Source organism: Hemiscyllium ocellatum, chromosome 21 (assembly GCF_020745735.1).
Source record: "Hemiscyllium ocellatum isolate sHemOce1 chromosome 21, sHemOce1.pat.X.cur, whole genome shotgun sequence".
Lineage (NCBI taxonomy): Eukaryota > Metazoa > Chordata > Chondrichthyes > Orectolobiformes > Hemiscylliidae > Hemiscyllium > Hemiscyllium ocellatum.
The window spans coordinates 11,418,931-11,431,212 of NC_083421.1; the positions used below are offsets into that span (position 1 = coordinate 11,418,931).

Consider the following 12,282-nt stretch of genomic DNA (forward strand, 5'->3'; position numbering starts at 1 on the left):
CCCGGACGAGTTCTTGTTGCTTGTTCTCAGTTTCGCCAAAATGTGCGATCCGCTTTCCAACAAAGCAGCTTCGCTCAATGTGGTTGGACTACCTGACGTGGAGATGGGGCATAGGCTAACACTTGGTCAAAGTGTAAACAAGTGTCTCCGAGTGTTCGCCCACGCCACCCGACTCTGAGTGTATCCCCCCAGCTGCATCATTGCTGAATTCTGGGTGTGAAACTTCAGGAAGCGGTGAAGTGGTTGGAGACAGGTTCACAGGAAAGGTGCAATGTTTGAGGAATGTCAGCAATGAAGAGAGATTGGGAAGTAGAGACACTTCTCCTAGGAGAACAGAAAGCTGAAAGCTGGTCTGATTGAAGCTTCCCAAGTCATAGGGGATCTGGACAGAGGAAATACGGGAGTGAAAATGCTGCCACACCTGAAAGGATCGAGAACAATTAGACAGAGATTTGAAGTCTCCAGGAAAAGGAGTAAAAGTGCCATGAGGAAGACTGTTTTCACACAGGGAGTGGTTCGGGTCTGTGAGCGAGCTGCATGTTGCTGCATGTGCACCCCGTCCCCGTCAGTGTTCCTCTGGAACGCAACTCTGTTTTCCTCGCTGCATTTTTAATCAGCTTTCTGATTGTGAGACACAGAATTTATAGCAAACGTTTACAGTGTGATGGAACTGAAATTATAGATTGAAAAATACCTTGATTGTTTGTTCTGTCTCTCATCTGTTAGAATGTCCGTGATAGGTTCACTTCTTTCATATGTAAATCGCAAAACATCTCTTTCAAAGAGTTACATTCTCAAGTGAACCTTAACAACTGGCGTCAGCCCAGATAATGTATTGGGTATTAGCACCTCTGTGTGCTGCTCTCTGTATCAAAATGTTTGCACTGATTCTAATCTAAAACAATGAATGAACACTATCTTACATGGATTCATGCAGTTTTTGAGCAAAGCATCTGAACTGATCCCTCTCTTCATTTAATTTTCAACTTAACTTCAGCCCTAACATCATCCTGATATAATTCCCCTTGCTTAGGATTTAAACGATCGGCTTCGGGCCAACCTTCTCTCCCTCGAAGTAAATGGGAAACTCAGTTACAGAGGGGGTCCTGCACTCTGAGGTCATGAATTACCTCTGTTTCATTTTCCTGGTTGCGTCTAGAAAGTACTACTCTAATCAATTAATAATTTATCTTGATCAACGAGCAGCGCTCCTAAAGCTTGTGATTTCAAATAAACCTGATATGGTGAGACTTCTGACTTTGTCCATGTCAGTCCAACACCAGCATCTCCACATCGGAATCATGAATGAGATTGGTTGGCATAGTTGGAAAAGTAAGGTAGTTTGATAAGTTATGTGATAGCAATATATACAACGGGATTCAAAAGGGATCACAGTGAGTGATAGCATTCTCAGAATTTGGTAAATCACTGTACACAGTGAGGCAGGAAGGTGCACAATTCAGGAAAGTTTCCCACCCACAAACAAACGACAATGAGGAATGTAACTGTTGGGACAGTCTTTCTTGGAATCAGATTGTGAAATTTGGATGTGACTCTAACTGCAATTGGTTAGGACTGCAATTTGGAAATGACTCTAACTGCAACTGCATCGGTTTTAATGAGCACACCGATGTAGGCAAGTGCGGTGATGATTAGCAAACCCGGAAGAGGAAATACTCGCCTTCAAGATCATGTCAGAAATATTCAGTGATTCAGAGGAACGAGAAGATTGTTCTCCGGGAGCATACCAATAAAATCAGTCCATGAGCCATGGAGTTTAGAATAATGAGAGTTGGGGAGAATATCTTCATCCACAAAAATGAATCATCGTGTTGAATTCAACTCAGGGAAAAATGAAGTGATGCACACAAACGGGACACTGACATAGAAAGACAGCACACGATATATAGGAGAGGTTTTTATTGAAGTGTCGATTTCCGAATCCTAATGGCAGTTTATTGTCCTTATTCAAGCTGCAGTAGAAGTGATAATATCCCAAAGTGAGGTGGTTGAATCTCACTTACGTTTTGAAACAGTTGAGAGTCATTTTGATCCTGTTGGTCTCAGCAGTTGTTTATTTTAATGAGACAAATGTTCCAAGCAAAGCCGAAGATAACATTGACACGGTTCAATGAAATAAATGTAATAGCTTTTTGATAATGACATCGAGCTGTGTGAGTTTGTCGCCAGTTGAGTAAAGAAATACCAAGCAAACATGAGTTGGCCGCAATGAAAGTGGAAGCTGTCGGCCGTTTGGAAGCATTTTCGAGCTGAACAAGAAGCACCTGCGCATGTTTCTCCCCAGATATTTCTAGAAGTTTCAAATCGTTGCAGGATAAGCTGGTTGATGGCCGAGGTATTGTTCAGGAAAGGTCATCAGTCAATGCAGAGAAAGTTGCATTTTTCAGTAGACTGTCTGACCATGAGTAGATAAAACTGCTCCAGCTGAGGCTCGAACTCACAACCTCGGCATTGCGCACGCCGCCATACTGCTGTATAAGTACCGCGCGGTGACCGATTGCGCCACTGGAGCCGCACGTTTATTGCCCTCCCAATATCACGAGTTATACCTCAGCGGTTGACAAAGAGGCCCTGGTGGAAGATGTTCCGGTTGTATTCACATGTGGTTCCGCACTTATTTGAGGAATTTGCTTTATTACACAGTGCGGAACTGGATTGATGTTGAAAAATGTATTTTCAATATTTTCCTCCATTGTTCTCTCAGCCATTGAGGCCTTTAGTCAGTAGAAACATGACAACCTCATTGTCGGGTTGACTCAATTACTGATCGCCACCGTATCTTGGGCACCAAGTTCGCGAAGTTGATCTTGCTCGGAGTTTTGGCATCACAAACAGAAACATACCCTGGCTGTGGAGTAAATGAACGACCTTTTAGATTGGAGATCAGGAGAAACCTCTTCAGCCAGAGAGTGGTGGAATTCAAAAAGCTGTCGAGGCCAGTGGGTGATTGAGTCCATTTAAGATTGAGATGGATTGGTTCTTGAGTATCAAGGGGATCCAGGCTTACAGGGAGCAAGCGGGAGAATGGAATTGAGGAACTTAATAACCATGATTGAATGGAGGAGCGTACTCGATGGGCTGAATGGCGTGAATACTGCTCCTATGTCTAATGGTCTTACGGTCTATTCACCAAGTCGACAAAAGGAAGAATATTTTCGTTTTAAACATAACAAATGCAAATAACACATGCAGCCACTCAGCCCATCGAGCCCCGCCTCGCCGTTCAGTGAGATCATAGGTGGCCTCCTAATCATCGCTACTTTTCTGTACTACCCCCTGAGCTCTTGGTGTTTTCAATCCGTCGAAAACTACCAATCTCATTTGCAACCTCTGAGGCCCCGAATTCCATAGATTCTTCCCACTCTGAGTTCCCTCATCTCAGTGCGGGATTTGGTGAGTTTTTCTGGTGTTGTGTCTCTGGTGCTGCTCTTGGCATCGCCTCCAGCCCTGCACTTATTTGATGTTTCCTGGCGGCAGATTGCGTGGCGCCGAGATTGTTCAATAGTTGGTATTCTGTGTTGTTTCAAATCCTGGTCATGATCGTGTGTACTGCTCCATTTTCTTTCTCTTAACACGTGCAGCCGGAACACAGTTTGCGAATCAATTAATATTGCAATCAAACCTTTACAAGGAGGCGTGTGAAAATGCCGCAGTTGTCAGATCAAGTCTCACTCAAAGCAGTGTTTATGAACATAGATCAGGGCTTCTCGGAACATCAGGCGCAGGCAAATGACAGAGAGTGAAATTCAGTGATAGAGAACAGACCCCAGTTTCCAGCTTTGTGGATCTTTCAAAAACTCTTCATGTCCCAAGTGGAGGAAAATGGTTGAATAATCCGTCAATAGACAGGGCCCAGTCCCAGGGAAAAGGACAGACTGGAGACAGAACGAGAAGATGATGTTCTTGAAACTCTTCCCTGCTTCCAATTCCCGGAGCAAGGTGGGACGGATTTCGCTCGGAGCCGGTCTCAGCTGATAAGGCACACGCTGCACGTTTCATCGGATGGTTCGTACGTGGAAGTCTGTGCTTCCCGCTTCGGGCTTTGTTCTATTGTACACATGGGAGAGGTCAGCAGTTCCAATCCCGGACGAGTTCTTGTTGCTTGTTCTCAGTTTCGCCAAAATGTGCGATCCGCTTTCCAACAAAGCAGCTTCGCTCAATGTGGTTGGACTACCTGACGTGGAGATGGGGCATAGGCTAACACTTGGTCAAAGTGTAAACAAGTGTCTCCGAGTGTTCGCCCACGCCACCCGACTCTGAGTGTATCCCCCCAGCTGCATCATTGCTGAATTCTGGGTGTGAAACTTCAGGAAGCGGTGAAGTGGTTGGAGACAGGTTCACAGGAAAGGTGCAATGTTTGAGGAATGTCAGCAATGAAGAGAGATTGGGAAGTAGAGACACTTCTCCTAGGAGAACAGAAAGCTGAAAGCTGGTCTGATTGAAGCTTCCCAAGTCATAGGGGATCTGGACAGAGGAAATACGGGAGTGAAAATGCTGCCACACCTGAAAGGATCGAGAACAATTAGACAGAGATTTGAAGTCTCCAGGAAAAGGAGTAAAAGTGCCATGAGGAAGACTGTTTTCACACAGGGAGTGGTTCGGGTCTGTGAGCGAGCTGCATGTTGCTGCATGTGCGCCCCGTCCCCGTCAGTGTTCCTCTGGAACGCAACTCTGTTCTCCTCGCTGCATTTTTAATCAGCTTTCTGATTGTGAGACACAGAATTTATAGCAAACGTTTACAGTGTGATGGAACTGAAATTATAGATTGAAAAATACCTTGATTGTTTGTTCTGTCTCTCATCTGTTAGAATGTCCGTGATAGGTTCACTTCTTTCATATGTAAATCGCAAAACATCTCTTTCAAAGAGTTACATTCTCAAGTGAACCTTAACAACTGGCGTCAGCCCAGATAATGTATTGGGTATTAGCACCTCTGTGTGCTGCTCTCTGTATCAAAATGTTTGCACTGATTCTAATCTAAAACAATGAATGAACACTATCTTACATGGATTCATGCAGTTTTTGAGCAAAGCATCTGAACTGATCCCTCTCTTCATTTAATTTTCAACTTAACTTCAGCCCTAACATCATCCTGATATAATTCCCCTTGCTTAGGATTTAAACGATCGGCTTCGGGCCAACCTTCTCTCCCTCGAAGTAAATGGGAAACTCAGTTACAGAGGGGGTCCTGCACTCTGAGGTCATGAATTACCTCTGTTTCATTTTCCTGGTTGCGTCTAGAAAGTACTACTCTAATCAATTAATAATTTATCTTGATCAACGAGCAGCGCTCCTAAAGCTTGTGATTTCAAATAAACCTGATATGGTGAGACTTCTGACTTTGTCCATGTCAGTCCAACACCAGCATCTCCACATCGGAATCATGAATGAGATTGGTTGGCATAGTTGGAAAAGTAAGGTAGTTTGATAAGTTATGTGATAGCAATATATACAACGGGATTCAAAAGGGATCACAGTGAGTGATAGCATTCTCAGAATTTGGTAAATCACTGTACACAGTGAGGCAGGAAGGTGCACAATTCAGGAAAGTTTCCCACCCACAAACAAACGACAATGAGGAATGTAACTGTTGGGACAGTCTTTCTTGGAATCAGATTGTGAAATTTGGATGTGACTCTAACTGCAATTGGTTAGGACTGCAATTTGGAAATGACTCTAACTGCAACTGCATCGGTTTTAATGAGCACACCGATGTAGGCAAGTGCGGTGATGATTAGCAAACCCGGAAGAGGAAATACTCGCCTTCAAGATCATGTCAGAAATATTCAGTGATTCAGAGGAACGAGAAGATTGTTCTCCGGGAGCATACCAATAAAATCAGTCCATGAGCCATGGAGTTTAGAATAATGAGAGTTGGGGAGAATATCTTCATCCACAAAAATGAATCATCGTGTTGAATTCAACTCAGGGAAAAATGAAGTGATGCACACAAACGGGACACTGACATAGAAAGACAGCACACGATATATAGGAGAGGTTTTTATTGAAGTGTCGATTTCCGAATCCTAATGGCAGTTTATTGTCCTTATTCAAGCTGCAGTAGAAGTGATAATATCCCAAAGTGAGGTGGTTGAATCTCACTTACGTTTTGAAACAGTTGAGAGTCATTTTGATCCTGTTGGTCTCAGCAGTTGTTTATTTTAATGAGACAAATGTTCCAAGCAAAGCCGAAGATAACATTGACACGGTTCAATGAAATAAATGTAATAGCTTTTTGATAATGACATCGAGCTGTGTGAGTTTGTCGCCAGTTGAGTAAAGAAATACCAAGCAAACATGAGTTGGCCGCAATGAAAGTGGAAGCTGTCGGCCGTTTGGAAGCATTTTCGAGCTGAACAAGAAGCACCTGCGCATGTTTCTCCCCAGATATTTCTAGAAGTTTCAAATCGTTGCAGGATAAGCTGGTTGATGGCCGAGGTATTGTTCAGGAAAGGTCATCAGTCAATGCAGAGAAAGTTGCATTTTTCAGTAGACTGTCTGACCATGAGTAGATAAAACTGCTCCAGCTGAGGCTCGAACTCACAACCTCGGCATTGCGCACGCCGCCATACTGCTGTATAAGTACCGCGCGGTGACCGATTGCGCCACTGGAGCCGCACGTTTATTGCCCTCCCAATATCACGAGTTATACCTCAGCGGTTGACAAAGAGGCCCTGGTGGAAGATGTTCCGGTTGTATTCACATGTGGTTCCGCACTTATTTGAGGAATTTGCTTTATTACACAGTGCGGAACTGGATTGATGTTGAAAAATGTATTTTCAATATTTTCCTCCATTGTTCTCTCAGCCATTGAGGCCTTTAGTCAGTAGAAACATGACAACCTCATTGTCGGGTTGACTCAATTACTGATCGCCACCGTATCTTGGGCACCAAGTTCGCGAAGTTGATCTTGCTCGGAGTTTTGGCATCACAAACAGAAACATACCCTGGCTGTGGAGTAAATGAACGACCTTTTAGATTGGAGATCAGGAGAAACCTCTTCAGCCAGAGAGTGGTGGAATTCAAAAAGCTGTCGAGGCCAGTGGGTGATTGAGTCCATTTAAGATTGAGATGGATTGGTTCTTGAGTATCAAGGGGATCCAGGCTTACAGGGAGCAAGCGGGAGAATGGAATTGAGGAACTTAATAACCATGATTGAATGGAGGAGCGTACTCGATGGGCTGAATGGCGTGAATACTGCTCCTATGTCTAATGGTCTTACGGTCTATTCACCAAGTCGACAAAAGGAAGAATATTTTCGTTTTAAACATAACAAATGCAAATAACACATGCAGCCACTCAGCCCATCGAGCCCCGCCTCGCCGTTCAGTGAGATCATAGGTGGCCTCCTAATCATCGCTACTTTTCTGTACTACCCCCTGAGCTCTTGGTGTTTTCAATCCGTCGAAAACTACCAATCTCATTTGCAACCTCTGAGGCCCCGAATTCCATAGATTCTTCCCACTCTGAGTTCCCTCATCTCAGTGCGGGATTTGGTGAGTTTTTCTGGTGTTGTGTCTCTGGTGCTGCTCTTGGCATCGCCTCCAGCCCTGCACTTATTTGATGTTTCCTGGCGGCAGATTGCGTGGCGCCGAGATTGTTCAATAGTTGGTATTCTGTGTTGTTTCAAATCCTGGTCATGATCGTGTGTACTGCTCCATTTTCTTTCTCTTAACACGTGCAGCCGGAACACAGTTTGCGAATCAATTAATATTGCAATCAAACCTTTACAAGGAGGCGTGTGAAAATGCCGCAGTTGTCAGATCAAGTCTCACTCAAAGCAGTGTTTATGAACATAGATCAGGGCTTCTCGGAACATCAGGCGCAGGCAAATGACAGAGAGTGAAATTCAGTGATAGAGAACAGACCCCAGTTTCCAGCTTTGTGGATCTTTCAAAAACTCTTCATGTCCCAAGTGGAGGAAAATGGTTGAATAATCCGTCAATAGACAGGGCCCAGTCCCAGGGAAAAGGACAGACTGGAGACAGAACGAGAAGATGATGTTCTTGAAACTCTTCCCTGCTTCCAATTCCCGGAGCAAGGTGGGACGGATTTCGCTCGGAGCCGGTCTCAGCTGATAAGGCACACGCTGCACGTTTCATCGGATGGTTCGTACGTGGAAGTCTGTGCTTCCCGCTTCGGGCTTTGTTCTATTGTACACATGGGAGAGGTCAGCAGTTCCAATCCCGGACGAGTTCTTGTTGCTTGTTCTCAGTTTCGCCAAAATGTGCGATCCGCTTTCCAACAAAGCAGCTTCGCTCAATGTGGTTGGACTACCTGACGTGGAGATGGGGCATAGGCTAACACTTGGTCAAAGTGTAAACAAGTGTCTCCGAGTGTTCGCCCACGCCACCCGACTCTGAGTGTATCCCCCCAGCTGCATCATTGCTGAATTCTGGGTGTGAAACTTCAGGAAGCGGTGAAGTGGTTGGAGACAGGTTCACAGGAAAGGTGCAATGTTTGAGGAATGTCAGCAATGAAGAGAGATTGGGAAGTAGAGACACTTCTCCTAGGAGAACAGAAAGCTGAAAGCTGGTCTGATTGAAGCTTCCCAAGTCATAGGGGATCTGGACAGAGGAAATACGGGAGTGAAAATGCTGCCACACCTGAAAGGATCGAGAACAATTAGACAGAGATTTGAAGTCTCCAGGAAAAGGAGTAAAAGTGCCATGAGGAAGACTGTTTTCACACAGGGAGTGGTTCGGGTCTGTGAGCGAGCTGCATGTTGCTGCATGTGCGCCCCGTCCCCGTCAGTGTTCCTCTGGAACACAACTCTGTTCTCCTCGCTGCATTTTTAATCAGCTTTCTGATTGTGAGACACAGAATTTATAGCAAACGTTTACAGTGTGATGGAACTGAAATTATAGATTGAAAAATACCTTGATTGTTTGTTCTGTCTCTCATCTGTTAGAATGTCCGTGATAGGTTCACTTCTTTCATATGTAAATCGCAAAACATCTCTTTCAAAGAGTTACATTCTCAAGTGAACCTTAACAACTGGCGTCAGCCCAGATAATGTATTGGGTATTAGCACCTCTGTGTGCTGCTCTCTGTATCAAAATGTTTGCACTGATTCTAATCTAAAACAATGAATTAACACTATCTTACATGGATTCATGCAGTTTTTGAGCAAAGCATCTGAACTGATCCCTCTCTTCATTTAATTTTCAACTTAACTTCAGCCCTAACATCATCCTGATATAATTCCCCTTGCTTAAGATTTAAACGATCGGCTTCGGGCCAACCTTCTCTCCCTCGAAGTAAATGGGAAACTCAGTTACAGAGGGGGTCCTGCACTCTGAGGTCATGAATTACCTCTGTTTCATTTTCCTGGTTGCGTCTAGAAAGTACTACTCTAATCAATTAATAATTTATCTTGATCAACGAGCAGCGCTCCTAAAGCTTGTGATTTCAAATAAACCTGATATGGTGAGACTTCTGACTTTGTCCATGTCAGTCCAACACCAGCATCTCCACATCGGAATCATGAATGAGATTGGTTGGCATAGTTGGAAAAGTAAGGTAGTTTGATAAGTTATGTGATAGCAATATATACAACGGGATTCAAAAGGGATCACAGTGAGTGATAGCATTCTCAGAATTTGGTAAATCACTGTACACAGTGAGGCAGGAAGGTGCACAATTCAGGAAAGTTTCCCACCCACAAACAAACGACAATGAGGAATGTAACTGTTGGGACAGTCTTTCTTGGAATCAGATTGTGAAATTTGGATGTGACTCTAACTGCAATTGGTTAGGACTGCAATTTGGAAATGACTCTAACTGCAACTGCATCGGTTTTAATGAGCACACCGATGTAGGCAAGTGCGGTGATGATTAGCAAACCCGGAAGAGGAAATACTCGCCTTCAAGATCATGTCAGAAATATTCAGTGATTCAGAGGAACGAGAAGATTGTTCTCCGGGAGCATACCAATAAAATCAGTCCATGAGCCATGGAGTTTAGAATAATGAGAGTTGGGGAGAATATCTTCATCCACAAAAATGAATCATCGTGTTGAATTCAACTCAGGGAAAAATGAAGTGATGCACACAAACGGGACACTGACATAGAAAGACAGCACACGATATATAGGAGAGGTTTTTATTGAAGTGTCGATTTCCGAATCCTAATGGCAGTTTATTGTCCTTATTCAAGCTGCAGTAGAAGTGATAATATCCCAAAGTGAGGTGGTTGAATCTCACTTACGTTTTGAAACAGTTGAGAGTCATTTTGATCCTGTTGGTCTCAGCAGTTGTTTATTTTAATGAGACAAATGTTCCAAGCAAAGCCGAAGATAACATTGACACGGTTCAATGAAATAAATGTAATAGCTTTTTGATAATGACATCGAGCTGTGTGAGTTTGTCGCCAGTTGAGTAAAGAAATACCAAGCAAACATGAGTTGGCCGCAATGAAAGTGGAAGCTGTCGGCCGTTTGGAAGCATTTTCGAGCTGAACAAGAAGCACCTGCGCATGTTTCTCCCCAGATATTTCTAGAAGTTTCAAATCGTTGCAGGATCAGCTGGTTGATGGCCGAGGTATTGTTCAGGAAAGGTCATCAGTCAATGCAGAGAAAGTTGCATTTTTCAGTAGACTGTCTGACCATGAGTTGATAAAACTGCTCCAGGTGAGGCTCGAACTCACAACCTCGGCATTGCGCACGCCGCCATACTGCTGTATAAGTACCGCGCGCTGACCGATTGCGCCACTGGAGCCGCACGTTTACGGCCGTCCCAATATCACGAGTTATACCTCAGCGGTTGACAAAGAGGCCCTGGTGGAAGATGTTCCGGTTGTATTCACATGTGGTTCCGCACTTATTTGAGGAATTTGCTTTATTACACAGTGCGGAACTGGATTGATGTTGAAAAATGTATTTTCAATATTTTCCTCCATTGTTCTCTCAGCCATTGAGGCCTTTAGTCAGTAGAAACATGACAACCTCATTGTCGGGTTGACTCAATTACTGATCGCCACCGTATCTTGGGCACCAAGTTCGCGAAGTTGATCTTGCTCGGAGTTTTGGCATCACAAACAGAAACATACCCTGGCTGTGGAGTAAATGAACGACCTTTTAGATTGGAGATCAGGAGAAACCTCTTCAGCCAGAGAGTGGTGGAATTCAAAAAGCTGTCGAGGCCAGTGGGTGATTGAATCCATTTAAGATTGAGATGGATTGGTTCTTGAGTATCAAGGGGATCCAGGCTTACAGGGAGCAAGCGGGAGAATGGAATTGAGGAACTTAATAACCATGATTGAATGGAGGAGCGTACTCGATGGGCTGAATGGCGTGAATACTGCTCCTATGTCTAATGGTCTTACGGTCTATTCACCAAGTCAACAAAAGGAAGAATATTTTCGTTTTAAACATAACAAATGCAAATAACACATGCAGCCACTCAGCCCATCGAGCCCCGCCTCGCCGTTCAGTGAGATCATAGGCGGCCTCCTAATCATCGCTACTTTTCTGTACTATCCCCTGAGCTCTTGGTGTTTTCAATCCGTCGAAAACTACCAATCTCATTTGCAACCTCTGAGGCCCCGAATTCCATAAATTCTTCCCACTCTGAGTTCCCTCATCTCAGTGCGGGATTTGGTGAGTTTTCCTGGTGTTGTGTCTCTGGTGCTGCTCTTGGCATCCCCTCCAGCCCTGCACTTATTTGATGTTTCCTGGCGGCAGATTGCGTGGCGCCGAGATTGTTCAATAGTTGGTATTCTGTGTTGTTTCAAATCCTGGTCATGATCGTGTGTACTGCTCCATTTTCTTTCTCTTAACACGTGCAGCCGGAACACAGTTTGCGAATCAATTAATATTGCAATCAAACCTTTACAAGGAGGCGTGTGAAAATGCCGCAGTTGTCAGATCAAGTCTCACTCAAAGCAGTGTTTATGAACATAGATCAGGGCTTCTCGGAACATCAGGCTCAGGCAAGTGAGAGAGAGAGTGAAATTCATTGATAGAGAACAGACCCCAGTTTCCAGCTTTGTGGATCTTTCAAAAACTCTTCATGTCCCAAGTGGAGGAAAATGGTTGAATAATCCGTCAATGGAAATGACTCTAACTGCAACTGCATCGGTTTTAATGAGCACACCGATGTAGGCAAGTGCGGTGATGATTAGCAAACCCGGAAGAGGAAATACTCGCCTTCAAGATCATGTCAGAAATATTCAGTGATTCAGAGGAACGAGAAGATTGTTCTCCGGGAGCATACCAATAAAATCAGTCCATGAGCCATGGAGTTTAGAATAATGAGAGTT

The 12,282-nt window shown here is 44.2% G+C and overlaps 3 non-coding genes across 3 annotated transcripts; all 3 read right to left on the bottom strand.

The window, feature by feature from the left end:
• Nucleotides 1-2,437: 2,437 nt before the first annotated feature.
• Nucleotides 2,438-2,533, bottom strand: trnai-uau (transfer RNA isoleucine (anticodon UAU)). The gene is made up of 2 exons: nucleotides 2,496-2,533; nucleotides 2,438-2,473 (listed from the first exon to the last, which is right to left on the bottom strand). It is a non-coding gene; the product is annotated as a tRNA-Ile (tRNA).
• Nucleotides 2,534-6,540: 4,007 nt separating this feature from the next.
• trnai-uau (transfer RNA isoleucine (anticodon UAU)) lies at nucleotides 6,541-6,636 on the bottom strand. The gene is made up of 2 exons: nucleotides 6,599-6,636; nucleotides 6,541-6,576 (listed from the first exon to the last, which is right to left on the bottom strand). It is a non-coding gene; the product is annotated as a tRNA-Ile (tRNA).
• A 4,007-nt stretch (nucleotides 6,637-10,643) lies between these two features.
• On the bottom strand, nucleotides 10,644-10,739 carry trnai-uau (transfer RNA isoleucine (anticodon UAU)). Its single transcript has 2 exons — nucleotides 10,702-10,739; nucleotides 10,644-10,679 (listed from the first exon to the last, which is right to left on the bottom strand). It is a non-coding gene; the product is annotated as a tRNA-Ile (tRNA).
• Between the last annotated feature and the right edge of the window lie 1,543 nt (nucleotides 10,740-12,282).